Source organism: Podarcis filfolensis (genome assembly GCF_964270895.1).
Source record: "Podarcis filfolensis genome assembly, chromosome: 8".
NCBI classification, from domain to species: domain Eukaryota; kingdom Metazoa; phylum Chordata; class Lepidosauria; order Squamata; family Lacertidae; genus Podarcis; species Podarcis filfolensis.
Genome location: NC_139611.1, coordinates 42,879,420 through 42,898,342, shown reverse-complemented (window position 1 = coordinate 42,898,342; position 18,923 = coordinate 42,879,420). Strand labels below are relative to the sequence as shown.

Sequence of the window (18,923 nt, the reverse complement as noted above, 5' to 3'; positions counted from 1 at the left end):
TTGTGTCCAATGGAGCTTATTTGTAGTTTAATAGATTAATTTATGAATAGATAATCTAGTATTTTTTCTGTTTGGGGCGAGGGAATGGCAATCTGAAGGACCTTTTTTATTCTTGATTTTATACATGTTGCTTTTTTATAAGCTTGCTTTGAATTTTAATGTATATATTATAGTCTTTGCAAACCACTTATATGTTTCATTTACAGTTAAGTGGTATACAGATCTTGTTAAATAAATACATAAATAAATAAATACATAAGCGAATCTCCATTGTTTCTCCAAAACAAGTCCTGCCTGACAAATCTCATTTCCTTTTTTGATAGTTACAAGTTTGGTGGATCAGGGGAATGCTGTGGACATATGCTTTTTACAAGGTGCCCCATGTTATTCCTGTGGAGAAGCTGGATGAGGTTACTGTTAGGTGGATTTGTAGCTGGTTGACTGGTTGACTGACCAAACCCAAATAGTGCTCACTAATGGTTCCCTGTCATCCTGAAAAAAGTGATAAGTGGGGTACCACAGGGTTCTGTCCTTGGCCTGTTGTTGCTGAATGTCTTTATAAACAACTTGGATGCTCATCCAATTTGCAGATGGCACCAAACTGGGAGGGGTAGATAATGCCACAGAAGACAGAATCGGGATTCAAAATGACCTTAACAGGTTGGAGAACTGGGCCCAAACTAATAAAATGAATTTCAATAGGGACAAATGTAAGGTTCTACACTTAGGCAGAAAGAACCAGCTGCACAAATATAGGATGGGGGACACCTGTCTTGTATATGTGAAAAGGATCTAGGAGTCTTAGTAGACCACAAACGTAACATGAATCAACAGTGTGATGCAGCTGCAAAGAAAGCTAATGCTATTCTAGGCTGCATCAATAGAAGTCTAGTGTCCAGATCAAGGGAAGTCATAGAACCTTTCTATTCTGCCTTGGTCAGACCACACCTGGAATATTGTGTCCAGTTCTAGGCACCACAGTTTAAGAAGGATATTGACAAGCTGGAATGTGTGCAGAGGAGGGTGACCAAGATGAACAAGGGTCTGGAAACCAAGTCTTAATGAGGAATGGCTGAGGGAGTTGGGTATGTTTAGTCTGGAAAAGAAGAGAATGAGAGAAGGGCTGTCACATGGAAGATGGAGCAAGCTTGATTTTTGCTGCTCCAAAGGGTATGACTCCAACCAATAGATTCAAGTTACAAGAAAGGAGATTCTGATTAAACATCAGGAAGAACTTTCTGACTGTACCTTTCTAATAAAGGTATAGGAGTTGGCTGGACTGTTGTTGCTTGGGGGCGGGCAGTTGGCAACTCTAGATCAAGGACCAGTGGATGTCCCTATCTATGATGGATTTGGAGAAGGGAGGATAATTTTTCATAGTGGCAGGCCCCCTTCTGCAAGGGTTTCCCCAGAAATAATCCTGATAGATGCACCACAGGCTAATTCTGGCCCCAAACCTTATGGGCTATCTGACTGTTTGGGAGGTTTACTAATGTTACCTGACAACCATCCCTTAATCCCAGCACTAGAAATATTAAATGTAAGTATTAAAGGAGCTCAGAAGACAAAGAACTTAACAAAACTTTCTGGAACATTATTAGAACACAAAGGTGTAGCTTAGCATCTGTGGAGTTGCATGTGAGGCATTCAGATAAATTCCTTTTTAAAACCAATGGACTGTAAAATGGACTGAAAAGTCCATGTGGTTTTATTTGAGAAACGTGATGTGAAAATAAAACTGCCAATATCATAATGCCATTATACATACCTATTAGTGTGACCACACGGGCTTCTGTGTTCACTTCCAGTCACTGCACTTCAAAATGGATATCATAACACTGGGAAAGGGGCAACCAACATGACTGAATCCCCTATGAGGAAAGGTTACAATATTTGTGTTTAGAGAAAAGGCGAGCAAGTGGGGATATGATAAATTATGTGTAAAATTATGTATAGTGTGGAAAAAGTGGATACTGACTCAAGAAAGCTAGTAAAGGCTGTGGCACAACTCTGCCCTTTAAAATTTATTTATTTAAAATCATTTATCTACCACTTGGTGTGCCAAAGCCCGGTCTGTCACTTTTGTATTGCCTGGTGTCTCTAGTCTTCCTGCACATCCAGGTGAAAAAGCCAGGTTTCCTCTCTGAGACACACTCTCTGATACTATCTTGCCTGAGAGGGGTGCAAATCCAGCAAAGCTTGCATTGTAGTAGTTAGCACTGTGGCAGCCCTCCTCCCATTTGTCCAAACGGTCTTAGTGTTGCTTCCTGAAGTACATGGCCATTTACCGTTGGCTGGGCTTAGCAATCTGTCACTCAAAGCCACCTGCGGAAAAAAGCTTATAAATCATCATTTATTTGTATGCTACCTTTCCATAGTAAATTATGCTCATGGCAGCTCACATCAAAATGGTTTACATAATTCACCAAGAGTTACAAAACATAAAAAATTAAATAGTTATATAAAAATGAACTAATGAAAGCATCTCATATTAATAATGAAACAATAAAATTAAAGAATCCACTGATAATTTATAAGAAGGTCTGACAATAAAAATACAAGAATATAACCCAGATGAACAGCAAAAAACCAAAAACAAAACAAAATACATTTCCAAAACCAACTCAAATTTTGGCAAAATAAATGCAAGCAGATAATAAGGGGTACAAAATATTAATAAATGCGGAGCACATCTCTGAAAACATAAGACTAACAATAATATTTTTTAACATATATTAGAAGCAGGAAACCATCTAAGGAGTTAGTTGGACTGTTGGATGACAAGTGAATTAAAGATGTGCTTAAGAAGGATGATACTTGTGCCTGAGTTCTTCAGGAACAGAATCTGAAAAACTGAGGCAAATAGTGGTGCCAATAGATGAAATTCTAAGCCTTACTGTCAGATTAAAATTTTAAAAATTACTGGATCTGCATGGTATCCATCCATCCATTGGGAATTGTAGCTCTGTGGGGATCTCCTAACAATTCTTAGCACTTTTCAGTCCCCAGGATTCTTTGGAGGAAGCCATGTCTGTTAGTGGTATGTAAGTATGGTGTGGGTGTGACCAAACTCAGAAGAAATTAACAAAGAGCAACCATGGTCACACCACCATTGTCAGCCAAAAAAACCCAGTTATGGTTTATTCTTTGTTTGCATCATACTACCTCTTGTGGCAGAGATCAAGCATGGGAGAAGGTGTGTTTACCAAGAGCTGGAGCAGAGCAGCTCATCTATGAGCCATCAAAACAGTATTCCATGGAAAAATCCTTGTCTTTGGCTGTACCTGAACCTTTGAGGGGAGGCGTTCATCCTTTTCCTGGGTAGCTCATAGTTTTCTTGCTTGTGGGTGTCAATTTAAATGTATTTTATTGTTTTGTTTTAAAAAAACCGATCTCACTTTCTTCCAAAAAAGAAATGAAAAAGGCAGGATCTCTGGAAAATGAGTAATGGGGCTCAATTTGATTAAAATGATGATTGCACGTAGAATATATTGAAATCACAGATAGCTGCTTGGTTTAATTTAGAATGTAGAAACACAATGTATCTGACTGTGAGTACACTGCGTGCCACTGAATTCTAGACATTTTCATGTCATGTCCTTCTGGCTTATCTCAATGGTTGTATAGTCAATGTAAGGTGAATATATGTGATGAGAAGCTGAAGCCTTTGTGATATGGGTGGATGACCACCTGTAAAAAAATGTATTAATTGATTATGGGTTGCTGACAGGTTATTCCTGTTCTTTTCATCTTTCCTTGTCAATCTAGGAATTATTTATTATTTACATTGTGGTTATAAATTTCTAAAAAAAAGTTTTTAAAAAGAAAAGATTTTGAAGGTTCCTGGGAAACATTTAGTAGTGCAGCAAGGAGAGTTGTTCCTGATACATAGATGGTTCTGCAAAAAATATTTTCCATTTACGTCTTTGGGGAGGAAGCACATATAGCTGAGTGCTAAAGCAGCTCCTTTGCATGCAGAGGCCCCCAGGTTCAACATCCTCATTGTCATCTCTAGTTTAAAAAGGGATTAGGTAGCAGGCTGTGGAAATTACCTCTCTCTGCCCAAGGAGACCATTCTGGATAGCCACTGCAAGTCAGAGTAGACAGACAGACCTGTTATAAGGCAGTGTCTTTATATGAAAGGAAGTGCTATCAAGTGACCTTTTAAAAAAAACTGATAGGAATGGCTATCAGATAAACTTACAGACTTCTGCAGATGTGGGTGGAACCTTGAGATTTATTTACAGAGTTTACTGCATTATAGCATTGACTCTTCAGATTTTTATTTTTTTTACAGTGATGCATGGATGAATATCTAAACTGCACATAACTTTTTTCTCAAGGCTGACAGCCTTTCACAGTACGCAGGAAGCAGACAGATATATATTTCAATTGACACTTTAGGCATTAGATGTATTTGCCACTACATCTTTCATGTTGCTGGAAAGAGTTCAGGCCTGGGAGTTCAGCTTATTGACTCCTGCAGAGACTCTTAGTGGCCTGTGAGAATTCTGGAGCAGCCTTTCCCCTCATCTTCCCAAGGGCTACCTAAAGACCTGAGAGCCTTAGGGAATATAAAGAGAGTTGACATCCAGGCAAGGGAGCATTTGCTACCATTTCTTGAAGAGACCAACAGTGGCCAAAGGAAAACTGGACAAGAGTTGTGACTATGGCCAGAGTTTCCAGGGAGCACAAGTGCCCATACCCTGGAATCCTAAGGAGAGTTGCAATCCAGAAAATTTCTGCCTTGGAAGCAGATTAAGAAACAATTAGTTGACCTACTTCTGAGACAAATTTGACTTGGGTGAGGACTCAAATAGATGTTGTTATTAGAACCTCCAAAAGATTGCTACTGTCTCAGTAATGTGATAGTCCACCACCACACATGCCTAAACTGCACTGTTGCTTGTCTTGGGACAGGAGGGGAGGCGGCATCTGCTTTCTCTAGAATACTTCCTCGGATTCTTGTTACAGTGTCAAGTCAGAATTGCAGCCAGCTTTTGTTTGAAAACACGTCAAAGTGCAAGTAGATAAATAGGTACCACTCTGGCAGGAAGGTAAATGGCGTTTCCGTGCGCTGCTCTGGTTCGCCAGAAGCGGCTTAGACATGCTGGCCACATGACCCGGAAGCTGTACGCTGGCTCCCTCTGCCAATAAAGCGAGATGAGCGCCGCAACCCCAGAGTCGCTCACGACTGGACCTAATGGTCAGCGGTCCTTTTACCTTTTTAAAGTATTTTAAACTTTCATTAGAAAATAATATTTGGAATAGATTCCCTTTCTTTGTTGTTTAGTCGTTTAGTCGTTTCCGACTCTTCGTGACCCCATGGACCAGAGCACGCCAGGCACTCCTGTCTTCCACTGCCTCCCGCAGTTTGGTCAAACTCATGCTGGTAGCTTCAAGAACACTGTCCAACCATCTCGTCTTCTGTCGTCCCCTTCTCCTTGTGCCCTCAATCTTTCCCAACATCAGGGTCTTTTCCAGGGAGTCTTCTCTTCTCATGAGGTGGCCAAAGTATTGGAGCCTCAGCTTCAGGATCTGTCCTTCCAGTGAGCACTCAGGGCTGATTTCCTTAAGAATGGATAGGCTTGATCTTCTTGCAGTCCATGGGACTCTCAAGAGTCTCCTCCAGCACCATAATTCAAAAGCATCAATTCTTTGGCGATCAGCCAGCTCTCACTTCCATACATCACTACTGGGAAAACCATAGCTTTAACTATACGGACCTTTGTTAGCCAGGTGATGTCTCTGCTTTTTAAGATGCTGTCTAGGTTTGTCATTGCTTTTCTCCCAAGAAGCAGGCGTCTTTTAATTTCATGACTGCTGTCCCTTTCTTACTCCACCCTAAAACTTATGCACTCCCAGGTGTGACTGTGAATAAGAATAATTAATTAATTAATTAATTGTTATTTACTTATGACATTAGTTTCCTGCTATGTGGTACCCAAAATATTCCTGACACAGCACGTATGGAAGGCATTGAGGCATTGCTACTGGCAGGTGTAAGTTGCCCATGACTCACTTCCATAAAGCAGCATGCTCAACACGCAAACCTGGTAGACCTTCATCTTGGTATTGGTTGTTAGCATCACATTCTCCCATATCCTTTTGGAGAGGCAAGCCATTGCTATAGCTGCCTTACCAATATGATTGTACAGCTCAGAATCAATGAAAAGGTTGCTGGTTATGGTGGAGCCCAGATAGACAAAACCACCTACCACCTCAAGCATGTGGCAGGCACCAGGCCTGTTGGTAGACCAACTCTGCGTTATAAAGATGTCTGCAAATGTGACATGTAGGTTGGCAGCATTAAACCTGCCGTGTGGGAATCCCTTGCAATTGACAGCAGTGCCTGGAGACAGACAGGTTGTGTATCCACAGCAGTGACCAGAGGAAAAATGACCGCAGGGAGGAGCTCAGAGAAAATAAAGGCCATGGTACATCTGTAACAGCAAAACTGGGTGCCTTCATATGCCCCAGCTGCAATAAAATATGTCTTTCCTGTATTGGTCTCTACAGCCACAGCAGGCACTGTAACTCTCAGACGGTTTGACTTTACTCCCAATGGCACACTCATCTGTTATCTCTTGGACAGATGGATGCCAATATACATGCAACATAGATAACATAAGGTTAACTAGGCAACTTACAATGAATAAGTACAAAAGCAATTTAAATAAAAAATGAGACATAAAACCATAACACCCAAAGGAACATAAATAAATACAACAAACAACACCTCACCACACATCCCGGAATATTAAAAAATGGAACTTGCATGTCAACCAGAGCTCTTCCCATATCCAGATACTGTTTCACCTCCCTCTGTGCTATGCTTGGGAAAAGGTGGAAAAATTTCTATAATTTGTTGTCTGTAAACTCTTCATGAGTGAAAAACGAGAGATGCTGGAGCTGTAGACAGTTCACTAAGTTTCGCTGACTGATGGATCAGCAAACTTGGGAGAAAATCAAAATTATTTGCAAGCAACTTAACTTGAAGTCTACATAGAGAATAGTTAAAAGATGTCAAAACCAAACAGTTAGCGTCATAAAATAAAAGTAGATACTACAAGCTGCGGCATGTCACAGCTTTCAGGTAGCACAGCTCTGCAAAAGCACAAAAGGCCTTCAGTATCGGGTAATGAGGTGCAGCTAGTTACATTTAAGAAAGAACACCAAGACCTACTTGAGAACTCCGCCCTTTCTTCCCAGGGCAGTTGGGATTTAAAGCCGCTATTCAGAAAAGTGTTAGGAATTTTGGGAACAGTATACAAAACACTGCTTTTTCCCATAGCCGGGGTGGGGGAGGGGAAAGGCTTCCTTGTCTGTTCCCTTCCTCCTCCCAAAAGCTCCCATCAGTGAAAGAGAAACAAAAAACCATATCAGGCCAAAACAAGCTTGAGCACCATGAGAAATCAAGGCTACCAGAATGGCATTTGACACTGTCAGGCTGCAGCTGAAGAACAAGGGAAACGTTTTCGTACGACTGTCACTGACCCACAGGCCCTCACTCCTAACCTTGCTCTCCCACATATGTTTCTCATTTCCTTGCTTATAGCTGGCCCAAGCTAATGATCTGTGTTTTGGCAGCCATCCCATGCTTGGCATACTGCCTGCCTTGTTCTCATTGTCCCAGCTACTTACAAAACCTCTGCCCCACCCTCTCTCTCTGCAGCCCATGCCTTTTCTGCACAGCTACCATCTTGAATGCTGTCTCTGCCACCCAAACATATCCCATCAGTAACAGCCTGAAGAAATTGCCCATGGGTGAGGGGTGAGTTAAACACAAAAACAGTGGAAATCCAAACAAATCAGCTCAGCAGAGTCTTGCTGCTATAAATACTGAGGAACACAGGCTATTTTGAGGGATGGTGGCATGGGAAAGTTCTGTCTGGAATCTCAGATCTAGCAGAGGAGACAGTTATTTCCAGTGGACATGGGAAGAGGGACTAACTACTCAGAGTAAGATGGGAGAGGGCATCAAACTTCCTGACTGAAATAGGAATCCAATATGATAACAGATATGATTTCTGTCTCCATAATCAATGAAAGGCTGACAGGGATTAGGGGTTTAACTTTCAACTTTTAGGTAACAAGGCAAGAAGCAAATAATTAAGCATCAGTCCCTCATTATTAGTAGATCTTTCTATCAAACCAAACAGATTTCTCATATGACTGCCCCTGTAATTTGTCATGCACTATTATGGTGTGAGCCATTATTGACTGATGGTCCTGGGCTGATATCAAGCAATGCAAGGCATAGCACAATTCCCTTTCATGTGCAGTACAAAATGTTAGTGTGGGTGCAAAATGTTCCCACTCACATTTTAGGTGGTTAAGAAGCTTCTCTTGGTTGCTCATGTGTGCTTGTATATGGACGGGGATCTTCATTTAATGGGCCACCTTATAGCTTTCCAAGATCTGTACCCCCTGCTTTATAGCCATTAGGTCCTGTTCATGTATTAGAGAATAAATGAGGGGATTATTGATAAAAATGCTTGATAGAATAAGTTCAGGAATATGAAAGACCATATTCCCTCATGTGAACCTACCTGGGTTTTGAGATACAGTATTCAGGGGAAGCCCATCTGCCTTCTCAGTGGTTACTCCCAGACTTTGAAACTCCCTCTCTAAAAATGCTAGACTGGCTCCCTCCTTGCTGTTCTTCCACTGGCAAGTGAAGTCTTTCTTGTTCCAACAGGGAATTGACTGCTTTTAATGAGAATTGACTGCTTTTAATGAGAATTGACTGCTTTTAATGAGAGGGCTTGTGCTGTTTTTATTGTAATTATTGGTATGTTCTAAACAGATTTTATGTATGCCTGTAGTTTCTATCAATGTTTAATTGTGTTTTAATTATTGATGTTTCTATGTTTTTAGCAGTTCTTGTTTTTATCTGTAAGTCACCTTGAGCCCCATCAGGGGAAAATGGTGGGAAATACATACATACATTTCTTTTTTTCCCTAAAAAAATGTTTAGGGGTACTCTAATTTTCCTACTCATATTGAAATACTGCCCCTCAGTGGGGCCAAACTTAGATTCACAAAATGTTTAGGGGTATGCGTACCCCTACGTCCCCAAAGAAAAAAAGCACTTCATGCATACATGCATAGATACAAAAAACAAACAATACCATTATTGTCCACATCAAGGCTATGTGTAGCTCCTCCACCCAGCCTGGTCTTTGATAGTTCAATCAGCAGGTTGTCAGTATTAAGATCTAATGAACCCTCTGAAGATGTTTTTAAGGCGACCTTCATACTGAGTGTTCTGGGTGCAACAGTAACCATGGATATATTTATTTAGGCATTTATTCCCCATCTTTTATCCAAAAGGGTTCTCAGAGACTTACAAGCCTGACCTAAATCTGTGCTAAGATGGTCCCTGCCCTCAGGCTCACATGCTATACAGACATGACACAAAAGGAAAAAGTGGTGAGAGGGAGAAGGGAAAAGCAGGCTCAAGCACAAGTTCTTAAAGGCTAAAAATATGATGCCTGTTCTGGAGGTTGCAAAGTTTTAAACTGCATCCTATCATGTAGAGATGGAGTATATGTCATCTTTTTCATTTCTACATGTTATTCTGCTGTTAAGGACACAATTGCTGGGTAGTTTAAAAGTTGGGAACCAAAACTGGAGTTATGGCAGGAAAAATGCTGATTTCAAACCCAGAACTGGCATCTACATGGTTAAAATATCATCACATTTCATCCATCTTAAATTTCCCATAAACATTCAGCAAAGCAATTTCACTCAATCACACGTATTAACTACTTAAATTCTCCTCTCCAAGGATGTGGATTGTTATTTTATGCCAAATGTGCTGTAATTAAGTTTGACATAAGCACATGGATTAAATATGTGGTTTGGGGGACAAATGGCAGATTTTTTTCTTTCTCTCTCTGTTGTTATGGCCATATGGAGAATGCAACCAGATAATGGATAGATTTCCAAATATCTCTTTCTTGTTATTTTTTTGTATAATAATTGAAAAGGCTCATGTTAATGCAGGGGTTGCAGCAGCTAGAGGACCAATTATTTTGAGGTGATTTGAGGTGATTAAAAAAGAGGAGAAATAAGATAGGCTTTTCCATCTTACTCAGGAGCACCTTGATAGATGATTTATATATTGCAAGCTTCTGCTACTTAATAATAATAAATTTTTATTTATACCCCACCCTCCCCGGCCAGGGCCGGGCTCAGGGCAGCTAACACCAAATATGAATTACAATAAAACGTAATAGAAGAAACAATAACAAACAAACAAACAAACAATTAAAATACGGCTTAAAATACAGCTTAAAGTGCAGCCTCATTTTAGTAGTAGTACTTAAGGTAGGCGATCTCTGTCATAGCAGTGGCAGGCAGAATTTTGACTAGGTACACATTGCTTTGTGCAGGTATTTAGTAAAACTGAATAACTTCACCATATAGTGCACTCCATTTAACTTCACCATATAGTGCACTCCATAGAGTCATTCAGGGCACAGGAATAAGTGAACATACCCTGCCCTTTTATTTGGCTACTGGGATGCCAATTTTATTCCAGGGCCAGCCATGTTATCAGTCTCTGCAATAGGGGGTAGTCCTCCATTACATTGCACCTATCAAGTCAACTACCCTGGCCAAAGACAGGTGTTCCTTTATGTTTGGTGCTGGGAAGACAAGGAAATGTGTAGTGGCCAGAAGGCAGGCATCGCTGCAGAGAGATGCTTTTAAGAGATGCTGAGACTCCACAATGGGTAGGGAATACGGCAGAATATGGGCAAAAGGGAACTAACATGGAGATCAGGGTTAATAGCAGGAGTTGTGTGTGCCTCTGGATGGCTGCCTGATAAGGGCCTGCAAAAGTAGGAATTTAATAGGTTCCAAACAGCTGAGGTCAGCTTTGTGCTGTAACCCCAGGTAACATCACCAATGGTAATATCACCAGTAGAGGAGGGTCCAGGTAAAATAGCCTTTTCTTGTGCATTTCTTAATTGTAGGGATCTGCCTCTCACCACTTACTATGCCATGTGCCAATTTGCAGAGATATCTCAGTACTTTGAAATGAACTTTGTTGCTATATGTCAATAAATTAAATCTTGATTCAGAGAAGCAAGTTGGATTAGGAGAAACATCACATCTCTTCAGCCCTAGAGTTTTGTGACTTAATACATTCTCTATTAACCTATAGACCTTGAGCTGCTTTTATAACTACCACTACAGGCAGGGAAGGAGCCCTGGCAGTGTTTGCTATTTTTACATTTGCTCTTGTCTACCTGTCCTCAATCTCCTTCTGCGTATTTCCAGATATCCTATCCTTATTAGTTATTGGTTCCCCCTTTTTCATAACTAAATACTGGCAGAATGTCTGAAACAGAGCAGATATGGTGTAACTTCAACTCCTCACAGCAACAGCCTACCACTTCTGCCAGTATAATAATAATAATAATAATAATAATAATAATAATAATAATAATGGGTTCATCCAACTAAGGGCTCATCCATACTTCCACTTGTCCTGTGCCTAGAAAGCGTGGCTCCAAGTGGTTTGACCTGCACTTTCTAGGCATGGGTCCAAGCAGTTTTCTCCTTGCCCTGCTCCCTTCCCCAGAGAAAACCCACCTTTTAATGCTAAATTGGAGCAAACGTCCATCTGGAGAAAACCTGAATTGCTGCTTGCTCAAGTTGAATGCTAAAGAGTGGTTTTCCCTGGGGCGGGAAGCAGTGGGACAAGAGGAAGTGTGGACAAGCACTTAGAATAAACCCATTGAAATTAATGCACTTAAGTTAGGGATCATCCAGACTTGCTTTTGTGCCATGTTTCTAGGCACAGGCCCACACTTTAAAGCTCCATTTTTAAGTGCCTTTTTTAACGCTAGCACTATTCCACTGAATTGCCATTTGTTCCACTTCAGCATGAAAGAGTGGGTTTTCCTTGTGAAAGAGGTGGTGGGGGGTGGGGAGAGCACTTGGACACAGACCAGGAAAGCACAGACATGTGCCTAGAAAGCACAGGACAGAGGTTAAGTGTGGATGAGCCCTTTGTCACATCCATCAATTTCAATAGGTCTCCTTTGAGTTAGACTAACATTGGATACAACCCACTAACTCCACAGTGAGAGACCACAGTTTAGACAATAGTTGCATAGGATTGAGGTCGAAACTCGGGTCTCCTATCATGCACTCTAGCACTATGCGATTTTTCAATATATTAGCCAAAATCAGTTTTGAAATCACACTGCGATAATGATTTTGACCTGGCAATATGCAGCAATATATCACTACTTGCTATTCGCATGAGGGAGGGCAGGGCAGCCAATTTCATGGCACCACCGATATTGCACAGTGATCTCAGCCAATAACCATGCTTATCTGAGCTGCCTTCCCTCACGCTGATGGAGAGGCGCGGCCATCACTGCTGATCTGAGTTGCCTTTCCTCACTTGAAGGCACTGTGGCACTACCTTCCCCTGGCACTGAGGCAGAGCAGCTTTTCTCAGTCAGCAGGAAAGCAGCAGTAGCCACAGTGAACATTCACTTGATCTCCATGACTGCTCCTTCCCACACCCCACGCCTGATCTGCACACACCCCATCTGCACGACCTCTGTGACTGCTCCTTCCCTCATCCGCATGCCTGATCTCTAATTTCAGACGTTGTGATATGGTGGAATATTGCGATGTTTAGCTGCTGATACATCATGATGCTGAAAACCAGATATTGCTCAGCCCTAATGCACACTTAGCTCTCTCAATGGGGAACTTTGATAATGGGAATCTGGGAGAAATGGCCCTTTTGCATACAGTGAAACACTTAGCACAATGCAGCCTGTCTTCATAACACTCATAGGAACCTGAGCACACTGCTAACTTTTCTCTTCCTAGAACTGTAGCAGATACCGTATTTTTCGCCCTATAGGACGCACTTTTTCCCCTCCAAAAATGAAGGGGGGATCTGTGTGCGTCCTGTGGGGCGAATGCAGGCTTTCGCTGAAGCTTGGAGAGCGAGAGGGGTCGGTGCGCACCGACCCCTCTCGCTCTCCAGGCTTCAGGAAGCTATCAGCTAGCCTGGGGAGCCCACAGGAGTTCCCGCAGGGCTCCCTAGGCTGCGGATAGCAGCCTGCCGCCCGGAGCGCAGGGCGCGCTGAAGCAGAGCGCCCCGCGCTTCGGGCAGATAGCCTTTTCTCCTCTAAAAACTACGGTAGGTGCGTTTTTAAAAGCTCAGGCTTCCCCCGCAGCTGGGGGGGGGAATAATTTTTTTCCCTTTATTCCCCCCCCCAAAAAAATTAGGTGCATCCTATGGGCCGATGCGTCCTATAGGGCGAAAAATACGGTACATCATCTTGGGACTCCGGACACAAACATACAATAACAACCCTCAATCTCGCCAACAACTGGAGCGCCAAGCAGGCACATACAGAGCTTGTCTGAGGCCCAGGGCAGGACTCTTGTTGGAATAACGTTATAAACTCAAACAAAAAAGCAGCCAGTGTCTGGTGGGGCCCCCGCAGCCAGTTTAGCTCATTGAGGCACAGGGCAAGTGTACTTGGCTGCTCACTCCCCTGTATGGGCCTGGTGCCAGGATAGAGCACCTCTTACTGGTAAGCAAGAAAGGGGAAACACTTGCTTCAGAGTAAGGCTGCTGCACCTGTTTCTGAAGTTTCTGACTCCTAGAAAGGCCAAGCTTTGTGCTTAAACATTGCCATGATTGGGTAAACTCAGGAACACCTTTCCCTTACAGAAGCACCTTCTGGATGCCTGTAGTCAACAAGTGGATGCACACACAAAGGGTTTAGGGGGGAGGGATGAGTATACTCAGTCACTGCAGTCTCTCCCCCCTCCCTCCATGGAGAGGAGAGGCAGAAGCTGAGCTGTAAGCATAGGCTGCACACTGGGGATGGGGGACAGAGCTGGCCCATCTTGCAAAATAGCAGGGGTGGGGGGAGGACACATGAGTTGCCAGAGCAAGGGATGGTAAAAAAGGATATTGTAGAGTAGGAAAAGATCCATAAAAAGGCAGCCAAAATGATCAAGGGGGTGGGGCAACTTCCCTATGAGGCAAGGTTACAGATTTGGGACTTTTTTGTTTGGAGAAAAGGTGAATAAGGGATGACATGATAGAAATTTATAAAATTATGCAGGATATAGTAAGTGATAGAGAACTGTGGTCTTTTTGGTGTGGGTTTGAGCTCTGGAAACTCCTTTGCCCTGATATAGCTTGGTTTTCTGCTGGGTATGCCAGCAGGAGTCATTTTGAATTCCTAGACATTGAATTGAATTGAATTCCTAGACATTGTTGCTAGCATAATCCCGGATTGGTGTGTTTTGTTAATGTTCACCATTTGTACTCAGTTTGAAAATTTTCTGAGTGGTGTGCCTTCTCCCCCTTTCCTCTGGCCTAAGCATGTATAGCAGGCATGTCCAGCAGGTAGATCGTGATATACCGGTAGATCACTGGCTCCCCCCAAAGAAGCTGAAGAACTGTGGCTCCCCTAAAAAAAGCTCAACATTTTACCTCCTCCCTGAAAAAACTCAACAACTTTGACCCGAACCCCCATAAAGGGGGTAGATCACTGCCAGTTTTTAACTCTGTGAGTAGATCACAGTCTCTTGGAAGTTGGCCACCCCTGATGTATAGGATATGGTAGCCATTCCACAGGCATAGCTGTGGTGTAATCCCCCTCTCCCCTTGTGGTAATGGGTGTATATAAGATTTCCCTGACAGTGATTGCTCTTGGCTAACACACACCAACTTGGCAGCAATGAGAAACTCTGGGATGGCATTTAGATATCAACATTGCAGTCCTATCTGTCATAAACAGACAAAATATGATTTCCCAAATTCTACTGGGTTTTGAACTATATTTATTGGTGAACAGAAGATACAAAAAATAAATAGTAACGATTTGTTTAGGAAATGGTTTAATCACATGGAAGACATGGACAGAAAAGATTAACATTCAACAGGCCATTCTGGAAGAAAGATTGTCTAAGTCACTGGGTGAATGGAGAAGTCTATTCCATGGGGAGAGCTAGGAGTTAGCTTGGGAAAGTTTATGGCCATCCTCTGTGCCACTATGAATAGCCTTCTGCCACTGCCCTGAACATTCCTTCGTCTGTCCTAAGCTATATGGGAGCTCTACTGGATATGCAGAGCTCTTGTGAATGCAAGTACTACAGAGTCAGTGTTGCTGCTGTGCCTAATAAAATGGGCAAGGAAAATGAGATGCTGCATCATCAAATCCCTGTATTGAGTCTGAGATACCAAACACATTTTCCTCATTCGTATTTGGAAAACCTGTTTCTTTCCCAGCCTCATCAGATATCAAGTTACTCTTTTAAAATTATAACAATAATAGTACTACAACAGGGGTGTTAGTAAAAAGAAGCAAACCACACACTTAAAACTGAAAATGAACAAACTCATTTATTTTGATGTTAGTGACATTCTCTTAGGTTTATGCACCTGGTTTCTCTTACTCTTAAATTCAGTCCTTCATGCTGCTCACAAGGCTGGAGGGGCCAGGAATGCCCCATAGCACAGACTGACTAATAAGCTTTCTCAAAATTTGGGGGGTTGCCATGCATTTTTAGGAAAATAAACATTGCTGCTGTGTTTTGGCTGGTTACAGAGCTTTGCACTAATTGGCCTAAGTAACATGTACTGTAGGTAAATGTTTTTTCTTTGTGTGAGGAAGAACCATTTATGCATTTTTGGATAGGGACACATAAAACAATAATCAAAAATTGTTACCTTGTAATTTCTTGTCTGTGCATTTTATCCTGATGTGATAAATAGTTTTAATAGCTGGCTTGTGGAATGTTCTTATTTCTTGAACTTGGACACAGGTCAGAGTTTGTCTTGTATGTTGAAAACTGAATGTTCCAGACACAGCTGAATTTTGATTTATGTTGGTGGCAACTTTCTTCTTATGTGTGGCTTGCTGTTGAGGGAATTATATGATTGCAGTGTAAACTTTAGACATTGGTGCCAAAAAACATAAATTGATGAGTACATTTTTGCCCTGTCTTCTTACTTCTTAGTCCTTGCTCTGGTCATTGTGTCATTCTGGTCATTCCAGTCTCAGGAAGAATAGTTCTATTGGTCATTTGTAAGACTCAGCACTCAAGCAGTGCACATCTGCTCCATTTCTTCAAGAGGAAGCTGAGAGGGATGAGTAAGTTTCAAAAATATTTACAGCAGTCTAAAATCCAGACAAATAGATCTAGTTATTTGCAGGGTTAATTTTCCAAGTGTCATAAAAAGTCTTGAACAGTGCCATTTTTCTAGAAAAATAGGTGATGGAACTCACCATGAACATCTCCCTCATTCTCTTAGAATGGCAATGGCGCCCACCTGAGAGGTGCCAGAACTGAGTTCTGGTGAGTTCTTTTCTGGAAAAAAGTCTTGAAATGTTTTATATGCTCTTATAATATTTTTCTCTTAATGAATGAATATGTGAAGATAGATGCCTAACTCTCCATGACAGATGGTTGTGTGTGGTACACTCTACAATGAGAATACTCTTCATCTCTTTAGTCACTTCCATTTTCTTCCTCTTCATGTAAAAAGGAAAGGTGAAAGGCTGGCATAGAGTATCAAAAGGTTGGATCCAGAGGTATCCTGCATGAATAGAAAAACAGTCTTACTGTCTTTGTCCAATTTCCCAAGCCTGCTGCAGCTCCTGCACCCTATTGCATTCAGAGGGAGTGTAGGAGATGCTGGAGTGTGGGGGTGGAAGAGGAGTCAGGAAAGCATCATACCACAGAACTCTGCTTAAACAATCTTCTCTGAATCCAATATAGCAAATCCAAGGGTGTTCCCCAAATGTTTTTTTTTCTGAGGAGTGGATTGCTTGCAGGGATCTAGAAAGACCTGAGTTGCCTTTTTGCAAAGCTGTTTTTTGCTTATTGTTTGGAGCCAGACCTTCATTTCCAAAATGGTTTGAAAGAAGCCAGATTTGCCTGTGACAGTCACACACACAAACCAAGCTCCCCTATAATCTTCTTTGAGAACTGCATTTGATGTGACCTTACCAAGCCTGTGGCCAGACAAGATCTTTGAACATCTCCTCAGAACTACCATGATAAGCTCTTTGATTACCCAGCTCAACTGGATCCCCAACCCCCACCCTCCTCCTCAGCACATCCCTTCTTCATGCACAGGCAGCTTTTAGGGGTAGACCTGCCTCCGCCCCTTTTCATTTTCCTACAGTGTTCTAAATCTCAAGACATAGTTAACCCAAATCCAGATTTATTTAGGATTTATCTACTTTATTAATTCCTGTTGTGTTGTGCAAAAGTGCTGAAGGATTCAGATTGCCTATGAAATTAAAGAGAGCTTTTCCAAACTGAAGCATAATTTAAAAAACATTTTTGTTAGCCAAAGCTCAGAATACAGCATTTTAAAGGCTACTTTGGTTGGGAATTGGCCATAATAATTTGATTTTTTTTTCCTTCTAGTAAATACGCTATCAGGCTGTTTCATGAATTAATCAGGGTTTAATGTAGATTTAAACATTTACAATGCAGAATAATTTGGGTTGAAATAATCCCCCTTGATAAAGCTAGAAAGCCCCCACAACTGTCACCATCTCTGACAGCCAGGCATCTAGACCTTGAATATGCAAATCACAAGAAGAAAAATGTGAGCAAGACTTAAGATGGTGCTTCATTTCTACATCTTTGTCAGTTAACTGCTGGCACTAAGTGAGTATTAGAACAATTCTGAAAAGCAACTAAATACCAACTGAAGCCTGTTCTAGATGGTGAACAGGGAAGCATCTGATTCTGCTCCTGGAGCTGCTCCTCTTCAAATAGATCATTTGTGTCATATGATGTTCATCTGTTGATGAGATTCTTTTCTGCCTTTACAACACTGTTGGGTTCCATGGAGACCCTTTGGGTTTTTAGTTCTCTGGCAGACACTGGCACAGAGATCACCATTTTATATTGACATTGGCCCTTACTGTCCACACCAGGCATATTTGTCATGTGGTTTATTTAAATTATTTATTTGTATAAAAATTCCCTACCAACTATATTTTTTAAAAAGGATGGCAATGAATAACATAAAATCAACAATAATAAACAATAATAAAATTATATCAACAAAACTAACATAGAATACTTCATAGATCAGATTAGTACATCAACATAACTTAATGTACTAATGCAGATACCCCTCGGGGAATGTCTGGGTAAAAAGAAGAGTTTTAAGCAGGAGCCTAAATGCCTGCTTGATATTCACTGGGAGTGCATGCCAAAAGGAAGGTGCTTCCACTCTAAAAGCTTTGGTCTCAGTGGACATAAGAGGACATTCAGGAGCATACTGTACTTCTAGGAGTGTCTCCGCTGAGGATCAAAGTGACTGGACTGGGCTGTAGAAGGTAGCAAATCCTCAGAGGTAATCTGGTCCTAAGTTGTTTAGGGCTTTGTACCTCAATAGCAAGACCTTAAACTTAGCCTGCTAGCGTATCTACAGTTAGTGTGCCTTTTTGTCAGTAGGGCATCTCTGTATAACTACGCTAGTTGTAGCTTCTGGACCACCTTAAGAGAAGCCCCACATAGAGCACATTGCAGTAATTCAATCTGCAGGTTACCAATGCCTGGAATATCGTTGGTCAGCTATCCTTATCCAGGAACAGATGTAGCTGTCACAGCAACCAAAGCAGAAAGAAGGTGCTTGTAGCTGCTGAAACTCCTCGGGCCTCCAGTGATAGAGGTAGATCAAAGAGCATCCCCCTGCTATGTACCTGCCCCTTTAGAGAGAGTGCAACCCCATCCAGAACAAGCAGCTGACATATTTCCTGGGCCCAGGAACTGCTTACCCACAGAGTTTCTGTAGATTCAAGCTCCTTTTATTGGCCTGCTTCAGACAACCACTGCATCTAGACACCAGTCCAGTTTCTGCACAGCTACACTAGCTTCAATATGGAGAA

General features: G+C 41.8%; 1 protein-coding gene across 13 annotated transcripts in view; it reads left to right on the top strand.

Moving 5' to 3' along the window:
* Positions 1-18,923, top strand: part of ZFHX3 (zinc finger homeobox 3) — a 257,142-nt gene that overhangs the window by 38,321 nt on the left and 199,898 nt on the right. Inside the window, exon 1 of one of the 13 annotated variants that reach the window (XM_083626173.1) lies at positions 7,707-7,774. The exons of the other annotated variants lie outside the window; for them this stretch is intronic. The gene's annotated coding sequence lies outside the window, so the exon portion shown is untranslated. Of the gene's footprint in view, positions 1-7,706; positions 7,775-18,923 lie in introns of those variants that run through there. 13 annotated transcript variants of the gene reach the window in all.